Consider the following 21,216-nt stretch of genomic DNA (forward strand, 5'->3'; position numbering starts at 1 on the left):
ATGATTTTGCTGTATTAAAAAAGAAAACCTAAAGCTATGTTGTCTGTAATGAAGGCAGCCTGATACATTGAACTTTTAAGGCCCTGTTCCAAGATTTAAAAGATATATTACATATAAGTATATTGTTGGTAATGATGTGGTCAAAAGGTTTTTTGAAAATCTTTAAAAATTAGCAACTAATTTTTAATCCAGTATCGGAAATAACTAAGCTGATCACAGACACTGTTGCAATGCTACAGCACTGACACACTGTTTCCCCCCCATGAGAGAATAGGCAGATCTCTCCTAGGATGTGCCCACTTTGGGCTTAAACTGGTGTAGTTAAGACAGATGCCTATAATGCAATATCTTTAAAATAGAAGAGTATTCCTCAGGATATATTTGCAATTAGATTGCCTTGAATCCACACACGTGCACACCAAAGTAGTGTAACCAACAACGGTAGGGAACCACTTTGTAACACCATTACAGCACATCCTTAAGTTTCATTTGCAGTCACTTTTAACATATGACAAACAGAACAAACTGTAAACTAATACCTACTTATATTACATATGCATTGCATATATTGTTTGAACTGCAGCTTAATTATGTCTGTTCCAGGACATAGTGCCTTGGTTTTTTAAAATAAGTTTTAATACAGAATCTATATGATAGCATTCTGGGGCATTCTGGCAGAAAATTGGTTATTAAAGATAATGAGAAGACAAATTTTATAATATTGCTGTTGAAACAGATTGTATTCACATTTTTAATAAAAAATCTTCTTAGTAGAAGCTGTTCATAATGACAGTAATTTTTATATCACTGGGCTTGCCTGCAGCTGTCAACTAACCAACTGATCATTAACTGCTAATGCAGATTTATTTCCTTATGATTTTGGTTAGTTAACAAGATAGATGAAATATGCCTAACTGCAAAAAGGCTGACTCCCTTATCTTCATGTAAGCATTTATACTGCAATGAGTACCCACAAATTCTTTGCAAGAAATCCATAGCAAGGCTCTTTTTGGAATAGAGGTACATCACCTTTGGTAAAAAGGTTTGGGCCAGATTTTGATAATACTTCACTTGCCTTTCACTGTCCTACAGCCCATTAGGAAACAGTAATAGTTAGCAGAGTAAGCTCAGCTGATCCTTTAAAAGACTGAAGACATCTGATTCAAACCAAGGGCTGTAATTTGAGTTAACTGCCTTGCAGAGAGGCATGTGGAGGTCTGCATCCTCCCTCATTTCATTTTCAGGTAACCTTTTGTTGAGTCTCGCCTCAAGCCTCTCCAAAGGCTGGTGGAGAACACTGATTCTGTAAAAGATTCCTTGGGCACTGAGCCTACAGCTCAGAGCTGAGTTACATAATTAAATCAAAATGAGTGTATTTCAAATTCCTGGCTTCACTTTGGGGCAGTACACTGTGGTTGAGTTCTGTGTAATTTCTGTGTCAGCCTTAGAAAGCATAGCCCTGTGAGAGCTAAAATTAAAGTAAAGAAGCAGTGGATCCCTGTATCTGGGATGTTATTTGGAAGGAATACAGATGGGTAGAGATGCATTTGTTGCCTCTACAGTAGCTTAGGAAAATTTTAAGAGCAGGCATACCAAGCAATGCCATGGTGATAAAATTGTGAGCAAAATATCCTGCAGTATTCTTTGCAAAGAATCATCATCCTCTCATGGAACTTCATCACAAAGTCATGTATTTTTTGTATTAGTAAGGTGTTTTGATAATAAATTTTCTAGATGTCGAAGGGACTATGTTCCTTGATGCATTGCTTTTAATTTTGAAATATATGAGAGTGCCTCTCATTGCTTGTATCCAGAAGAGCAGCACTCAGTTCAGGCAGAGCTCATAATGTTTTTTGAAGTCTGATGGAGAATCATTTAGGAGGGGGCACTTTTATTTGTTTGTTTACTTGTTTTTGTGATAGTTTCTCCAATAAAATTACTACAGAATCGTTTAAATTAAAACCACAAAACCACAGACAAGCCTGCTAAAATTAGCACTGGCCATGTAAATGTCAACCCAGTATAATCAGGTCTGTTTTCTACTATTATCCTCGCAATCTCGAAAGGGCAAACTCCATAATATTCATAGACAACAGCTGCTGCTGGGGAATTATTGCTAATTCTTTCTCAAGGAACTCATCCAGAAAAGGAGAACTGATATCAGATAGTAAAGACTGAGATATTGCCAGTCCTCCAGTATCTGAAATACATTAAAAAAGTCAGGCCTAGGTGTTCTTCATTTATTTTCATCTGCTAAAAGAGATAAAAGCTTGGCTCACATATGAAAACTAAGATCTTTTATAGAAGCTCTTCCAAAAGTGTTTCACTACTAAATCCTCTGAGTTTAATAAAGAACAGAAAACATTTCAGCCTCAACTCTTATTGAGTTCATTTTTGTTTGTATCTTTTTTTTTTTTGCTTTCAGTGAGGCTGCTTGAATTTTTTTATTCCCTTTCATTAAAACATGATCACAATCCCTTGTGATGAATTCTAATTGAAAAACCAGTGAGAAAGTCGCAGCCTGTGTTAGTTTTGCTACATCAGTATTATAATTATTCAGTCTCAATGAGTAAATACGAAAAAAATTTTCTGAATTGACCGTTATCATTCAACAGCAAACAGCCTCCATCTATGGAGATGTTCAAAACTTGACTGGATGTGGTCCTGGACAATCACCTTTAGATGACCCTGCATGAGCAAGGTTGGATGGACAGAATAATCTCAAGAGGTTCCCTACCAACTAAAAAGTTCTGTGACTCTGGAATTCTGTGGTCATGATAGATCACTAGGCTTTGTCTTCTTTCTGATTTTAAGAATTCATATAAAATACATCCTTGTTTGTGAAACCAGACACAGATACTTATCTCAGTGAATTGCAGGTGATATGAAAAACAGTGCTCCTCCTTCAGAGGTAAAGGAAGGAGGCAGAAAAAATCATCCTGGCTTAACTATTAGATTTTGGGTGCAGCTAGAGGCAAAGAAGCATCATGCCAGCTATGGAAAGGCGGCCAAATACCCATCAAAGAATACAAGAACCTTACTAGGGCAACCAGAAATGTTATCAGGAAGATTAAGGCTTAGCTAGAACTGAAGCTGACCAAAAATATCAAGAACAAGAAAAGATTTTTCAAACATCAGCAGTAAGGAGAAGCATGGGAAAAACTTTCCCATTGCTAAACAGGGCAGGGAAAATGTTGTATATAATGCTGACAAGGCAGAGATTCTCACCATGTCACCATGATGACACTAAACTGATGAGGTGGACAGAAGGGAGAACGGAATTACAGAGACCTGGAGGGGCTGGAAAAATGGGCCAGCAAGAACTGCATGAAGTTTAAAGACAAGTGCAAGGTCCTGAACTGGAATATTATAGCCAAAGAGCCCACAGGCCAGGATCTGTGTGCCCAGGGAGCAGCCTTGCTGAGAGGGACCTGGAAGTCCTGGTGTACAACAAGCTGAATGTGGGCCAGCAGTGCAATGTTGCAGCAACAAAGGCAAGTCGGATCCTGGGTTGCATCCACAGGGGCACTGCTGGCTCAGATAGAGATGTGACCATCCCCTTCCATTTACTGATTGTCAGGCTGCACCCAGAGTACTGTGCCCAGTTCTGGTTTACAGAATTAAAAAAAAAAAAAATGTGGAGAGACTGGAGAGGGTGCAAAGGAGGGCCACAAAGATGTTCAAAGGGCTGGATAACCTGCCTAAGATGAAAGACTGAAGGGGATGGATCTTTTCACCCTAGAGAAGAGAAAGTTTGGGGGGCCTTATCAGAGTTTTCTAGCACTTAAAGGGTATCTAGAAAGAAAATGGAGGCTCTTTCTCTTCAGAAGGAGCCACACAGAGTGGACAAGAGGCAGTGGCTACCAGTGACAGTGGGAGATTTCCTTTTGACCTATCAAGAAAATTTTTTACAGTGAGAACTGTAAACTGGAACAAGCTCCCCAGGGAGCTTCCTATCACTGGAGGCTTTCAAAACATGACTGGGCAGAGGACAAGATAATCTAGTCTAACCTAGCCTCCTTTTTCCACAGAAGTTTGGACCAGATAATCTCTTGAGGTCCCTACCAATCTGAGCTGTTCTATGCTTCTATGATATTTATAAAAAAAAATGTATTGCTATATCAAGATTCATGTTTGAAGGGCACATGTATTACTAATATGTCAGTTAGGTTTGTGTCATGAACTGTATATCAGTGAAATTCTGAACTTTTTATTTATATCTGAAATTAAACAGGAAGGTAATTGGTTGCTCAGTCTTTCATGTCCTCTCAGAGGTGAACAGCAAAATCAACAAACAAAATATAACTTGATCGAAGTTATGGTTTCTTGGGGCACATATGTTATTCTAAAACTTCTATTTGCAACTTCTCTGGGACAAATAAAATGGAACATAATGCATTTCAAGTTCGTTCAAGTTATATACAAAACAGTAAGCAATTGAGCTAATAAAATAACCATGCAAAATGCTAGAGATTAGGTTAATCTCATCCAATGTTTTAAACATTGCATCACCATTTTCCTTCCTTCAGTACAGTTCATTTAGATATGTGAGATGCAAGAGAGGTTCTTTTCACAGATGGTCCACAATGACTGCATTTCTAGGGGAATCTGCTTCGTAAATTATGGATTTTTACACCAAAAGTTAGAGTTGTGTATTCCCTTGCCTCTGGAAGCTTCACAAAATCACAGAGTACTTGAAGTTGGAAAGGACCTCTGACAGACATACAGTCCAACCTCCCTGTTCAAGAGGGGTCATCTATTTGGACTGTGTGCAAGAAGGCTTTTGATTATCTCCAAGGATGGAGATTCCACAACCTGTTCCAGTGCTCGGTCACTCCCACAGTAAACAAAGTGCTCCCTTTGCTCAGATAAAAATTCCTGTGTTACCTGTCACTGGGAAGAGTTTGTCTCCATCCTTTCTCCAGAACTCCCTTCTGGCACTTATGTAGAATAATAAGATCCCCCCTGAGTTGGTGAATTCCTTAGTTGCAAAAGTTAAGTCATGAATATGCAGCTCAGATGCTAATAAACAATTTCACAAATGAGTGGTTAAAACTTCAGAAGCTGCTTTAAGAAAGAAATGGCACAGATAAAGTAACGAATGTCTGAGTCTAACTGAAAGGCTTCAAAACATCCCTACCATAATCACACAATAAAATGTATTAAATAGAGTACGTTTATAAGATTTGTTTGCTAGTTTATGGAACTTGTGTTAATGCAATTTTGCATACTTCTGGCAGAGACTTTCTGGATTATTTAATTAAGAGATTTGATTTAGAAGAATTTCTTTGTGGCATAAAATAATGGATGCAAGCTAAACATTTGCTATTTAGATTAAAATAAATGGATTGAGAACAGGGCTCAGTAATTAAATATGTTGTTTCATTTAATACAATTTATTTTGTTTTTAAATGAAGCATGTCTAAAAGGCCAAGTATACAGTTTTCTTTCCATTTATAAAATTATCTTTCTTTTACTAATAGCCTACAGTTCAGTTTCAACCCAAATTAAAACAATTATTTTGACAGAAACACATATTAATTTATTGTTGGAGTGCAGTAACAACTATGATTACAAGGATTGAGCACACTGAGGAAAAAATTGTTTCTAATGTTTTCTAATTCAGTTCTGTGGTGATTACCAAAACAAGCAAAATTACACTTATGATCTTTAACTCCAAAAAAACTTAAAAAAAATACATATAACAGAGGTCATTAAGATCACATTCTTATTAAGGATAAATAGAAAAGGGTTTTGGGGGTTCACTTTACAGAAATCCAGCCAGTCAGCACATTAGGAAAGACACATCTAAATGGCAGGATAAGAGAACAAACAGTAAGGAAGCAAGGCTGAATGAGCTGTACAGAGCAACACATGAGACAAATGTCAGAGAAGGAAAATTATTATAAAGACAGGGAATATTTCAGCAATAGGAATGGAAAAAAGGAACAAACAAAGCACCCAAGGGATCAGCAAAAGAGTAACAGGCACAGACAGTAATTTGCAAAATGAAGCCATAGAAGAGAGCAGAATGTGTGGAGGAGGTCAGAGTGTATTGTATTAAAGTCATTTGACAGAGGGAATGACAAATAAATAAGAGTAAGGAGTGAAGAATAATCAGAAATAAGAATAGTAAGTGTTCTAATTATCCTACAGTCCAACACTTGCTTTAAAACTTCATGGTGGACTGGTAGCTTCTCTAGCTTTTTCCTTCCAAATCTATTTTTCCCTCCAATAATCTTATACATAGTAGATCTACCCCATCTTCCTCTGACCATTTCATACACTTAAAAGTTGCTTATCATCCTTATTTTCCTGATGACAACTTTATGTTGATAAAATCTTGTGAGATCATCCAGGCATCCAAACCCTAAAGGTCTGCAGCACAGTAATGACCTAAATCCAAAGTCCCAGAAAGCAGGAGGCATACTACAAAGTCAAAGTTCCAAAATCTCTTCTGCATCAGCACTGTAAAAGAGGAAAATAGCCACACAAATATTTTGAAAATGCGAGAGCCACACAAGGAATGGTATATACTTTGTAAACAAGTGTGTCCTTCATTTTAGTGCCCAACCACAAAAAAACCCCACAATCCAAACTTTATCCTTTCTCTCTTAAAGAAAGTTCATGTTACCCTAAGATAAAGTACTAGCAAGTAAATTAAAACTATGACAGCTTCCCTGTTTCTTAATCTTTTTCTAGGTCGAAACACACATAAAAGTGTCGAGTCTGTGGTTGAAAGGAAAATGTAATTGCTTCAGTTCAGATGTAATTGAATTTTTGACATACGTCACATATCTGATTTCTTTTGACAGATGTACTTTAACTTTCATTTTAGACTTGTGGATATATGTATCTCTTATCCAATCTCTGGAAGCACAGTCAAGTCCTGAAGCTATGGCAGATTTTAAACAGAACCTGCAAAGTGTTGTGAAATCATTAATAACACTGGTGCTGTTACACCCTTCTACTTTTTACACACAACCGAAAATTTCACACTTTATACAGCTGTATGTAATCAGAGTCACATATATCATGACTCACATATTGATATCAGCTGAGTTATGAATTTTCATGGTCTTAATATTTATACTCTTCATCATTTGAGGCTTAAAGGTTTCTGCAGTAAGGAAGAATTATTTTTTTTTGGTTTCTTAGTATTCAAGAAAATAGACAAAGTTGGTAAGAGGAATCCCTCTTTAAAAGAAACTTTGCCCATTAATTTTACTTGTGTCATAGAACAATAGTTATGTGAATGACAGAACTCACAATATGCTACATGTATTTCATATCTTAATACATCCTAAAGTAGGAATATTGTTTCTACTGGAGAGAACACTCCTGTAGTCCGGTAAATATGATTTCTTTGCATTACTATTAAAATGTTTTTTAGTAGCATTTCGAGGTGAGCTCTAAGGATTTAATGGACATTTTTCTTGGCATAAATTTTAACTTAAAACCTTTTAAAAGTTTTTAACTTTTTAAATTTATGATGGCAATTGTTTAGCAGTCATGTTTAGGATATTTTGAGTTTATGGAGATATGAGTAAGCATCTCTAGAGACTGAATTATCTATAATATTAGAGTAAAAACATGGTTTGCAGCACAGGATGGTATCAGAAATCCAAAACTATAAACACAAATCACAACAGCCACTATTATACAATATTGTTAAACCAGTTTGGATGAAGCAGAGAACAGAAAACTAAATAACTGAGAACCAGTAAAGAGACTGCAGACTGTGTTATGATAATGTACAAAACTCGATCCAGCCAGATCCCCAAACTGTTGAGGAATAAACACTTTAATAGCCTTCCAAGCAAAGAAATGAGGGGTTTGATAGCTCTGCCATCCTCCTTTGACCTCTGGTTCTGAGAAGGACTGATGCTCTCAAGCTTAAGACTGAGAGGGACATCAGAAGGGTGAGCATTACACCACAAAAAAGGGGGAGATAATAGGAAAATTTGTCTGTGTAACAACTTTAACTATGTTAATAAAGGCTTTTTTCTATTATTTTTGACTATGAATAGTAGCATTACTGTAACTGGACTAACAACAACTTGTTTTAGCCTATCAAATCAGACATTTTTTTTTTGCTCCACTTATGTATCCTTTTGACAACTCTGATTTGTGTGCAACATCCTAAAACTCAACACGTGGCAATGCCAGTCTCAATGTTAAACCATGAAACTTGTCAGCATGTAATCTCTAGATTCTAAAATTCTGAAGATATTCGTTACACCTATTATACCACTCGAAAATAAAAGAAATTAGGCTTAAATGGAAAATATATTGGTCAAGCTCCTATGTAAAACTCAGAAGAGTAAATAAATTAAAAATAAAATTCCATATTACTTGCATTTCATTAAAAATCCTTAGGCACAGCACCAGTTTTTAGAGCTGCAGGTTCAGTCTTTACATGAATATCCTAACAGTTGTCCCTTTAACCGAAAGTTTTCTCCTACTCACAGCTCTGCAGATAGAATTCTTTGTCCTTGTCCTTACAGGTAAAATATTCAAAGGTCAGCCAGAATATTGCTGCAGTGTAGCTGAAGCATTTGGGGTTTATCTAGGAGCTGATATCTTCAGAGGATATCCTCAAGGCTTGAGACCTCTATCGCCCTTGAGTTACTTCTCTCTACAGAAGTTTTGTTTCACAGTTTTGAGTAGTTTCTCCCTCTGACAGTAAAATAAACATTTCAAAACCTTTGTTCTCTTGCGTTTTATATGCTACACACATAAAGCAATACCAGCTGCAAAACAGTTTTTTGCTTATTTGTTTTTAGATGCGTTGTGGACTTTCCACGGAAATAGCCTGTGACATATTAACAAGAACAGTAACAGACAACGTGGTACTTAAACCAAGCAGTCTTCTCTTCCTAACGCTACCTACAAGTTCAAGATGTGTCTTGTGGTCTGCTGCAAGTGAAAAAAAGAAAAGATAAAAATCATGCACTTTGAAAACAAGGTTTCGGGATCAAATTATAAAATTTTGTGTAGGAAAAGAAAATCTCTGAGACAAGACAAAGAAGCTTCATTTCTTATGTTTTTATTAGCACATCATTTTGATTACTTCCTTGGTCCAGGAGAAAACTCAGCCAAAAAATAGCCTGTCATTGCTGTTGGATTTTATCATAGTTTTAAGAATAAGTACTGACTTAACTGCAATGGCCACATACAGAGGCCAGCAATCATATGTGTAGGATGACAATTTAAAGAATACATCTTATGCTCTGACTGTTACCATTGTCATGCAAAACCTGCTCCAGAGCTTATCAAGACTATCACAGAACAATAATTTGTCCCTAGAGAAAGTACAGAAAAAATCGTCAGCAATATCCTCCAGTAAGAAACTCTGTTGAGCTGTCAGGTGCCTTTCTACTTCAGAAACATTCTGGATTTTTATGGCCAAACTAGTAACTCACAATGACTTGTTCTTTCTTTAACAAGTAATGGTTTCTGACAGAACCCATTTTTTCAAACTCTGCAAATTCACGTCTACACAATATCACCTTTTATTGTCATACATTCTCACATGCTGTTTACGTACAACTCTGCTACTCAGTCATTACACCATGTTAGGACATCAGTTTAGGAATATTCAGAAATATTTTAACCCTACTACAAAGACCTGGGTCATATTGGATTAGTTAATGTGACAGCTGCTCACTTGTCAGACTCAGGTATAGATGCAGATCATATTTAAATTTCATTAAGACTTCCTTGAAGCTTCATAATACTTTATCTCCTAACTTACTGTGGTTAATATAATATTTATTACAATTCTCCTGACTCCCTGAGAGGGTAGTTGAAATGTGGCATGAGTTTTCAGCCATAAAAACAAGTAACAGTTCATGCCTGGGGACTAAGCATTGATTCATGTTGTGTGAACAAGGTTAAAATCAACTCTGCAGCTGTAATTTAGAGAAAACCATAGTCAGTATTCAAAAAATCCAATAAATATATAAGCTGGTGGCCTCTTAAATTTAGAGAATGATATGCTTGAGGACTTAAATAAAAAGACGAAAAGAACAACATGCTTAGGAGCAATAATGCAGGAAATCAACTGGATTAAAAAAAATAAATCCAGTCGAAAAGTGGGAATTAATATTAATATATTCTGGAAGGGATTGAGGACCCAAATTACTTGACAGTGTAAGGATGATTATGAATCACATTGGCACAGGAGACAGGCTTTGGATGGCTCAATGGTAAATGGGAGCTGCAGTTTCTCAGCAGAAGTGGATGCTGCAGATTCTGTACCTCTGTGGGAATCCAGAAGTGGAAATCATACCATCGACCATAATTTAGGAGGCAAGATGATCATTTTCATATGAAATACAGAAAAAATGTCTGAATTTAGTTTTTACTCATTTTTTGCACAAACTGCTCATTTTCCGTTCTCAGTAAGAGACAAGTTATTTTTCTTTTGCTTCAGAAAGGCAGAAAACCAATTGCTGATTTCTTTTTAAAACTTAGTTAAAATACAGTAGTAGATAAAACTATATGAAAACAATACCTTTCTGGAATAGGAACGAGACATTTTAGGTCAGTAATTGTGACTTTCACTGACAATGACTTGTGGTGAGATAATTGGGAATGAAAATTTTCGTGCAAGTGATTATCAATTAAGATAATCCATTTTAAATCTGTCAAAAGAAGAAGCTGCCATTCTTCAAATCTAAGACATTTTCCTTTTCCATGTGGCTCAGTATAGCAGCTCGAGGCATAAGTGATTTGCAGTCAAACATTGAACAAATGTAGGGACAAATGCTTTTCTCAATAGCTGTTTGTCATAGGTGTCAAACTGAAGAAAAGGTGTATAAAGATGACAAGGAACAGATCTTTACAAACTGTCATTTGGTATCAACCTAAAGGAAAAAAAAATAAAAGTTTATCTTCTGATACATGGCAGCAAGGAGTTGGAGAAGAGTAAGAAAGAATTAAAAAAAATAGTTCATTTTCCTGCAATCTATAGCTTTTTCTGAGAGAATATATTCAATCTCCAAATTTAATTTCATTATTAGATATCTTTCTTTTGTATAAAGACTAATGACCATCAAACTTAAAAGAAAATGGTAATTCTTTAGAGGCAGTAGACTGTAATGTTAAAGAAAAGAAAGCTTGTACAGTCTGTATCTATTGATGGCACTTGATTTCTTGCCCCTGTTTTTGCCCTGATGTGGTAAAAGAACAAAAAAAATAATATAATGGAAATTCTGAAAAGTTAATTTGGAAATTTTAAGGGTTTTTTGCCATTTTGGGTTGTACCAACACAAGCACGTTTAAAGAACATTTACTTATCCAGAAGTCTGCAGAGATTTTTTTTCATTTATTCATTTCAGCCACTGTGATCACCCAACTTGACCTAAATACATAGGATTTCTCATTTTAAAAATCAAGGTTCAGTCTTAGTAACTCTTCTTGTACAAGAGAATTTAATTAAGAAAACTCATCTACTTGATTTAAAATTTGTCAGTGACAGTGAATCCTCCACATTTGATTGAGAATGTTCTGAGAATTAATTTACCTTATTGTTAAAAATAGATTTCATTTTTTATTTGGCTACTGAATAAGACTGACTTGTTTCCAGTCCCTGCTTTTTCCTGTAAGAGTGAATGCTCCATCACCAACATGTTGTTTTTTACAGAGGTAGAACAAATGCATTCCCACCAAAATTCTGTTTGTTCAGCTAAGTAATCACTGAATCTCTCCCTTACATCTTGAATCATTTAAACATGCTTATATTACAAAGACTAATAACAACCTAAAGAAAGCAACCCAGGCTAATTAACAATGTATATCAAATGGAGGGATTCCATAAGTAAATAGGCTTCAAAAAGTTTGAAAAAAACTCTCAGTATTTCTCTAATTGATAACAGGCAGAGGAATCAAATAGTAGGAAAAAAGGCATTTCCACTTAATTCAGAGATGGGAGAATTAGGTAAATCTGCGGATCAAAGAAACAAAAATAACATAAAAATTAATTCTTGATTTGGAAAAAAGATAAAACAATAAGAAGAAAAGACTAATAGGATACAGTTGGTGATTTTACATTTGAAAGGATGCAAAGTAATCTGGAAAGCAAGGATCATCCAAAATTTCCTTAACAGCTACAGGCATGCTACTTTATTGTGTAGCATTTTGTGTTATTGTGTGTGATAAAACTGTTTTGCTTGTTTGTACATGTAAAAAACTTAAAGTGTTGTTCACACAGGTCCGAAAAACAGTTCTTTTCAGCGATCAACTTCTTATTTTTCTATTTAATTGAAAAGAGTAAACTGTATACAATGGCTAGAAAAAAAAGAAACTAGAATAGGATGGAATGCAATTCAGGTTGTGGTTTGTGCTGGTTTTATGTAGCAAAGGTAATAAAAATGGCAACAAACCTCAGGGATCAGCTTACATTATTTGTTCTCATTGTGAAAAAGAAAATGTTACCTATAATTAATAGGTAGTATTATGGGTACATAACCTTTGGTTTATCTTAATATCTTTCTGAAGCAAAAAGTGATTTAATTTATAAGTGATTTTCAGTGCTTATGAAGCAATCAGAGAAAAGACAAATTCAACATTGGAAGTTGTTGCAATATTATAGCTTTCACTTCAATGTACAAAGCATTCTTATAACACAAGCAGGCAAACAAGGCAATCACAAAACATGATTTGCAGACATTAAGTTCATTAAGGTCATTTATTACATAAAACTCTCATGTTAACTAGACTGAATTGAAAACTTTAAAGAGGCAGTCAATAGTTCCAGTCTAGAGATAAAAGAAACTGAGTCACATCAGGAAGTTTCACGAACTTCTTGATGGTTGCATGGGATTACATTCTAAATCTCCTTTCAGACCTTGTACGAAAATTGTTTTCCCAATACTTCACCAAACACTTATGAGAAAAGACGATTTGCTTACCTTTCAAGCCTCAAGGTTTTACTTTGAAACAGTCATGGCTTTAGTATGCAAGAGCTTTAGTACACCTATATCATTGTTTCTCTGGTTAAAAATGATCACCATCATCATCATCACGGCTAGGCTTTGCGAACGAAGATATGGGAAGGACTCTACCCACATTTGCTACAAGCGTGCTGGTGGCTAAAGAGGCCAGTTAAAAATGAATACAATGATAAATTGCTTCTCTCAAGTAAGTGGAGATTTGTGAAAATGAAATTATCAAGTATCTTAAGAAGATGTGAGTGTGGAAAGTACTCGAGGTTCAGTGCATTTTTATTACCTACCTAATTTTGAAAGGTTTTGACTATTTTTGCAAATACAAGTTTTATCTAAAGTACCATATTAACAGTAATATTAGAAGCAAATACTTGCACATAAACCAGTTCATGGTAAAATTAACGTCCTAGTAAGAAGAGTCTGAGAAAGCAAAACACTCTTCTAATGCTCTCATGACCCTTTAAATGTGTTGTCATCTCAAAAGTTGTCCTTACTGTACAATGAAATAAGTTTAATTTCTCTCCACTCAGCAGAAGATGGTACTAGACTAAGTGACTATGAATGTAATAAAGCACTTTATCTATACTGTTAATATTAACTCTGATGTGCAAATGAAGAATTTTGTGTTGCATGCTTCAATGGCTGTGAGATACTACTCCTTACAGTAGTAAAGGTCACAATTTGAGCACTTTTCAGTTATTTGTGATGTAAGTCGGGGTTCTGCAGTTCTCTAAGACTACACAAATTATGTCCTATACTTAATATCAATATCAAAATCTCCTCTGTTAGCTTATATACTCTGATTTACGAGCAGAATAAGCATCACACTCAAAAAGAGGCAAAGTCCAGGTTACAATTAAAGCACGTCCTCCTCTTTCACACACAGCAAACACAGCAGTAGTGTCCACATTCTTTTTTTTTCTGTGTTGGTTTGGGGTTTGTTTGGGTTTTTTGAGCTTGGTATGAATCATGCATTTAAAGAAATAAATATTGCTTAAACCTAAATATTGTAAGATGTGAGATTGTTACTAATGTTGATGATTGCACGTATCAACCTGATCTTCAGGTAAACAGGAAGGATTTCAGCATAAATATTGAAAAAGCTAAAAACAAGATCCGGTATGCATCACAAATGGTAGAAGAGAAAGATAAATAAATTTTTACAGAGACTTACATGAAGAGAAAAGAGGTACTAGTGATATGCATTCCTTTGCAAATACACTCAGGCAGGTACAATCCCAATGGCTTTATCAAATCAAAACAGGCCCTACCTAATCATTCAGGCTTTGTGACAGAAAAGTAAATCAGGGAATCCAAATTCCCCCTGGTAAGTGAAAGATATAAATTTTTAATGAGAATGTGAATAATTTATTATCTTTCCCATAAAAAAATATTTTGAATAATTTGTTAATCTTAGTAATAATATGACAAAATATCTAGGGAAGAATGAAAGCAGCAGAGTACAAAGAATATGATGTTCATTTTAATTAAATTATTCCTCCCCTACAGAGAACAATTTTAAGATCCCATTTGTCAAGAACTGGAACTATGGTATTATTCATCCAGGTTATATCTTGTAAACAAGGAGAAATATATAATTTTGAGGTGAACATATAGATATTGTCATACTAAAGTATTTATCAAAACAATTAATCTCACAAATAATTCCACCTCAATTCACACCACAGCACTTAGAATACATGCCTGACATAAACATCTACGTTTTCTATAATTTCAGTGCAACTGAGGCAGTTGGTTAAATTTAAATTCTTCATTATTTCGGGATATATTTCATATATTCAGATATGCCACTAAATCAAGAACTAAAAAAACCAAATGCACCTTTCACTATAATTAATAATCTGATCTCTGAACACAGTTGTTAGCAGCTATTATTTCAGTTGATTATATGCCATACCACTGAACAAAATATATTATTTAAGTGTATATAAAACTCATTAGGGGATGTTTAGGAGAGAGAAGACAGGAGGGAAAAGAGAAAGACCAAAGCAGATGAGGGAGGAACGAGTATACAAGAATAAAAACAAAAGAAGACAAAAAATGCCACTTATGTAAGCAGGTGCTGGCCAGAACTGCTGTCTGATAACACCTCAGGCTTGACCACTATCCTGTACTCTTATTAAATCCTATGTTTATCTTCTGTGTAAGCACTCACTCTATCCTGAGCCTCTGCGTGAGCTGGTCACTCACAAAGTTCAAGCTGGACTAGCCAGCAAGTTGCACAAGGCCTGAGTGTCAGCTGCTGGGGAGACTCAAAGGTCAGTCACTGGAGGGAACAGTGTTTTGCATGAGCTGGATGTCAGCTGCTACCCAACATCGAGTCAGATTAATCAACAAGTAGCAGGAGGCCACCTACTGTGGGCCTAAAATCAGCCGGATTCTTAACTCTCACAGTTTGAAGTTCACATTGGTTTTAAGCACACTAAGCTTTACACTACATCATAGATCCTCTTAGATGTTAAAACTCCTTATTCAGTAAGATTTTTTCTGCTACTGGTAAACAATGTTGGATCTAGTTATCATGTACATTGCCAAACTAAAGCCCAGCCAACACCAACTCTACCAAGAAGGAGAAAATGCATATCTGCATGGCCAGCACACTCTGACAGCTTTCCTAAACAATTCAAACTAGTCCTGAAGACTTTGTGACTAAACTAAAACAAACAAACAAACAAAACATAACCAAAAAAAAAAACCCACCTGCTTTCCTTTCTATTCCTTGCTGACTGCAATTCAGATTGATATTTCATGTAATTCCAACTCAGAACATTTTTGGAAAGCAACAGAAGTATGTACCTATTGAAGGGTTGTAGAACTGTAAGTAGAGAAGGGCGACAAAATAATCCAGAGAGCTCTGGAACATGTGTAGAAGCAAGTTAATTGTTTGGCAGGACAATTATGGAATGATTTGATTGTATAAGTTTGACTTGTGTGATTGGGTTTTACACAAATACAAGGCAAAAAAGAGACATTCCTGTGTAACATACCAGGGGGCTGACCTACATTACACTGAATTCCAAAAGTGACTCCAGGTACATCCTACTATTCACAGTCCCTCAATACAGCAGTTACAGACAGTACCAAGGGTTTGCAAGAGCCTTACAGTTGTCTTCTAAACACCTGTGCCCACTGGAACCTGGGCTTCTAAGAACATTTGATGATACTTGGAATGAGAAAAAAAGAGTCAGAACAGGTACCATGTAAAAAGCTTAACACTTGGGAAATAAGAGCTTTCAAATTAAGCTGAAGTACACAATGTTCTGCAAGCCTGTTAAACTAAATTCTGATTAGGAAAATCCTTAAGGATTCACTGACTAGAGTGTGAGTCACTGTAGTGAAAATTCTGTTACCACTGTGGCTAACAATTGTTGTTTAACTATTGAATGCATTATATGTATCTATATCTATATCTATATCATCTATATCTATATATATATTAATTGACTTGCCCTTGGCTTCTGTCTTATAGTTGAGGCCCATCCTTCAATGACTAAAAGAAAAAAAAATCAATTAAAGTATTTTATGAAAGAGTTCTAGACAAATTCAGTATATGAAAAAAAGAACAATAATTCAACAGTGTAATTATCAAGAACTCTTAAGGCATAAAAATTCAATGTTGAAAGATCAGTTTCAATATTTCCTTCTAGTATTTATGCTTTAAAATAAAATCTATGCCCCAGATGGTTACTTAGTAAGACAAGTTTGAATTGTGATTCTCTTGTGGAAATATATAGTAATTAAAAAAAAAAAAACAACAACAAAACCAAACATTAAAGTTGAAAACAGCTAGCTCTTCTTTTCCTCAAGCCTTCATAACTTCATGTGAAAAACTTGAAATTTCATCATAAGCTTCCATCTCTGAACGTTCTCACGAAAAAGGTTCAGTTTCTTTACTACACATACCTCAACTCCTCATTTAAAAATGTTAAGGTGGTATTGTCAAGAACTCTCTAATTGTTTTCTCTGTAATTGTTCCAAGTTTCCATACCTTTTTTTCCATTAATACCACTGCCAGTAGTATGTTTGGGGTTTTTTTGTTTGTTTCTTTCTTTCTTTCATTTTTAGTCTTCTGTCCTCTCTCAGCAAGGTTAGACATACAACTCCAACATACCTTCAATGCTTTGCAGAACTCAAAGCTGAATAGACAAGGAAAGTCAGCTTATAAACACAAATGAAGAAAAGCTATATTAGAATCAACAATTTTAGTTCTCAGTCAGAAAATTACAAGCTAGTTTAGGGAAGGAAGGAAACTTTGCCATCAATTCATTTGTGCAAGACCCTTCCATATCCATGCTGCACCTTAAATATACAGTGAAGACTGAGACATGTTGTGACTGTTCCAAGAGCAGAGGAGGACAGGGAAAGTGGATATAAAGCAGATGTCTAGAAAATCAAGCTTCTTCAGTTCTGCTCTGGAAACAATTGTTTGATACTGCTGGTAATTCCCCCACCGTGCATGTGCGGCTGGAAAGAAAAAGATTAGTGTAGATAATTTTTTATAGCCAATTTAGAGCTAGACATAGATTTACTGGGTAATTTACAGGATGATACAAATCTGTGTCTCTGGAGTTTTCACTGAGTTTATTACCTTAACAGGTGAAAGCTAGAAGCAAGAATCAGGAAGAGGGGAGGAATTAAGCAGTTCTGTCTTATTCAAGGGCACATTCTGACTCCATCTTGTCCATCCACAGCTGTTATCAAATAGATTAGCAGCAATATGCTATTCTAAGTCAAAAGTAATCATCTTTTCATTTTCTAGCTTTATTGAAAATTAAGGAGATAATTTCTTATCAAGTTATAAAACATAGCAGATATTTTTAAATAGAGAAGTAAGCTAAGATAATGTGAAATAACAGCCTCTCCTGAGGCTGATTTGCATAGTTTAAATGCTCTGAAGTACTATACTCTGGATGTTCAGTAACAAATCATAAGATTCTGATGGAACCTACTGCACAGCCTAGCTAAAATTTGTGAGGTAATTATAGCTTGAAAATATGTTTTCCATGATAAATTCACATGGGAAGTCTTATGTGGATCTGCATGAGACTATGCAAAAGCTGTGTTTCTGATGTCTTCCCTTCTCTTATTTGCATCCTGAATATCTTTTTATTCTCTCTTCTTTTGCAGCATCATGAGAGCATGCTGAAGTAAATAAATCATTTCCTTATACAGTCAAGGGAATGTACTGTTCTACTTCTTCAACTCAGGGGATTGTTTTTAAGAAAACAGTAACAGAGACCTTTTGCTTATTCTTACAGTGCTGCCTTTCACTTCCTGAACTTCAAGTTATTTCACTAAAAAGAATTCCTGATTTGTAAAAACATATAAAGATATGTCTATACCATATAATCTATAAAGAAAGTAAAATTCAAAGGTAAAAGGAGGGTATATAACAGGCCCTATAAAATACAGCCTGAAGACATTGCAGAGAAGTACAAAGAAAAATCTTTAAGCTTTCTTGTTCATCATATTAGAAGGCATGAGTGCCTTAAAACAGGACACAATGATGAGGGTCTCAGGTGTGCTGTGGCTTTAGAGAGCTCTCCCAGGTTTTCCATGCTGACAGCAGAGACAATCTGCACTCAAGAATGCCACCAGCTTGAATGCATTGATTTTGTCAGCATATGTCTCTGCAGATAAATATGGCTTGGACTACATCATTTGTGCTGTCCCAGTACTGAGCAGTGACACATCCTCCAAAACCAGCCTGATTCTCTCTCAGCTGTAACATCAGAACACTGATCTTTAGAATGGTTTCTCCTGGTTGAGAGAGGCAAGTCAGGATGGTTCAGCAATCAGAAAAATGCCGTGTACATGGATTAGGAAGGGGTCCCATGTCTTCCCTTTTGCTGGAAATTTCACAAAGCAAATCTACCTCTGTATAAGTTTCTGAGTGCCATGATGCCACTTCAGAGAAAACTGAGCAAGAATAATGCCAGCTGAAGGTCTAAACAAGGAATGGTCACACAGACAGGTATCCAAACATGGCCAAGAAGGAAAGTCATGGTGTCTTTGCATATGCTGGGTTCAAGAAGGCTGTTATTTTGTGGTGATCATAAACAGCAATTTCTTTAAAGGCATATGTAATCTTCAGAGTAGTACTTCAGCTGCCTGAGATGTAAATCCAATTAGGTGCAGCACAGCACCACAACTTCGGATTTATTTTGCTGAGAAAATAGATGAACTGTGAGAAAATACCTAAGCCTTGCAAGAAAAGAAACTTAGACAGAATGGTGGTAACACCTTAAGGACTCAGCAAGAAACTACTGAAATGAAAAGATATAAAAACTCTGTGAAGAGAAAACTAATAATCAGAGGGTAGCAACTCAGCAATATCATGGATCAACCCATTCTGAGAAGGAGGTTGACCTGTCTCAGAAGCAGGAACAGAAGTAGTAGGGTAAAAATATTGAGATGCTAAAGACAAAACTTGATCTGCCAAAGAGAGCCCTTGCCCAGAAAAAGAGATGGTAGAGTAGAAAGAGAAATGTTGCAGTCCTGTGAGCTGAATGTACCCACAGCTTGAGGAACATCTCCAACCAGAGCCCCTGATGGTTGACTTCAGAAGGCAGCCTGCCTGCTCCTTCCTGAATGAACCTTGTGTAGCACAAGGAATTGATGTACCACAGCTTATGAACTACTTAAAGGAATAGTACATTTGTTGAACAGTTCCACTCAGAAAAGTGAAACTTGATAGTTTCAAATGGTGAAAATTCAGGAGAGGTAATAACATTAATGAAATGAATGAAAAGTAGATAAAGTTCATCACAAGGAAGACTTGTATAGATGAAACAGGAAAATACTTAGACTAAGGAAGTTTAAGGGAAATCTGGCACCTGTATCCTCCAGAATTTCAATAGAACTCTAATCCCTTCAATTTCCCTGTGAAAATGTGTTCCAAAAAGAAGGGAAATTTGAATATAAAACAGTGAAAACAAGGAAAGCACTTTTTTTTTAAAGTGAATCTCCTAATTATTACAACTTCTTTTATTGTGGTTTGCAGTGAGGCCTAGGGGGGGGGTGTATGTTCCCTTCTTCTCCAGCTAATTTCATTATTAATAACTTTTTATGAAGATAAAAATATGATAGTATTGCACATGTACCTGGCTGTTCAGTCTTTTTATTGCTTGAATGACCCTTTCCTACAGAATCCATTATCTGACCATTGACTACTTCTTGACACAACCTCTTATGTAAGTTATACACATTATAAAGTGTAAAACTATTTCTGTTCTTGTGAGTGAGTGACCAAACTATGGTCACAAAATGCAGTTAAAACATGCAAGAGGAAAGAAAACCTAATATTTTCCAACACGTTTTCAAAATAGTCTACTAGAATGGAGAACTATTTCTCACAGTTCGTTTTTTTGTGGCTCTTCAAGTCATTTTATGATAACAAAAGCATAATAAAAGAGACAGAGGAATGAAGGACAACCAGGGCAAACGAGTATGTTAGTTTTGTTGTTTTTTCAGTCCTTGAAAGCAATCACAAGAAAAAAACAGATTGTGCATTAAGAATTACTGAAAGAAAAAAGCAGATGCAAATAAGTATAGAATTAAAGATGAAAGTCTTGAAATACAACATTTTAGCAAAATGGCCTGAGGACCTGAACAAAATTTATGCCATTTCTTAGGTGAAATTAGTTTAAAAGCCAAGTTATCTGTAATCATAGTGGACTGTACATGACATAAAAAGTATGCTAAAATGCTTTCCCAAACAACGTTGAATAAAATATGAAACTATAATAGTAATATGCTTCCAAAGAACATACATAGAATCTTAATAGCTCAGATTTGATTGCCATCAAACTGGTTTAACACTGCAGGCAGCTTTTTGGAAAATGTCTCACTAACATTAAACACATTTATTAAATATTTTTTATCTTTCCTTCTTAAGGACTTAGGAGAGTTAATAAATACATATACTTTACTCTAAACCAAAGTTAGAAGGCTAAATAAAGAGTTAATCGTAAAGTTCTCAGTAAAAAGAGAAAAGAGATAAACACGATACAGGTGACTGGACTGCTTAAAATATAGAAGTCTCAAAACACAAAACTAGTGCTGAAATATGGAGAGAGATATCTAAAGAGCAGGTCCTGCTAACTGCCCCATTTATTGATCCTGTTTGATGCTACAAGGAGTCCTTTACAACAGACAGGCTTTGCCATAAACACAGACAGGCAGCTAAGCCATAAAATGTAACGACTAGAGGTTGAATGCAAAATAACACCTTCAGTGTCAG

At 35.6% G+C, this 21,216-nt stretch overlaps 1 protein-coding gene across 4 annotated transcripts in view; it reads right to left on the minus strand.

Moving 5' to 3' along the window:
• The window catches only part of CFAP47 (cilia and flagella associated protein 47), a 287,854-nt gene that overhangs the window by 39,480 nt on the left and 227,158 nt on the right, over positions 1 to 21,216 (minus strand). The gene's annotated exons all lie outside the window — the stretch shown is intronic.

Source organism: Manacus candei, unplaced genomic scaffold (assembly GCF_025592945.1).
Source record: "Manacus candei isolate 608988 ecotype Guabito, Panama unplaced genomic scaffold, ASM2559294v1 h1tg000083l, whole genome shotgun sequence".
NCBI lineage: Eukaryota > Metazoa > Chordata > Aves > Passeriformes > Pipridae > Manacus > Manacus candei.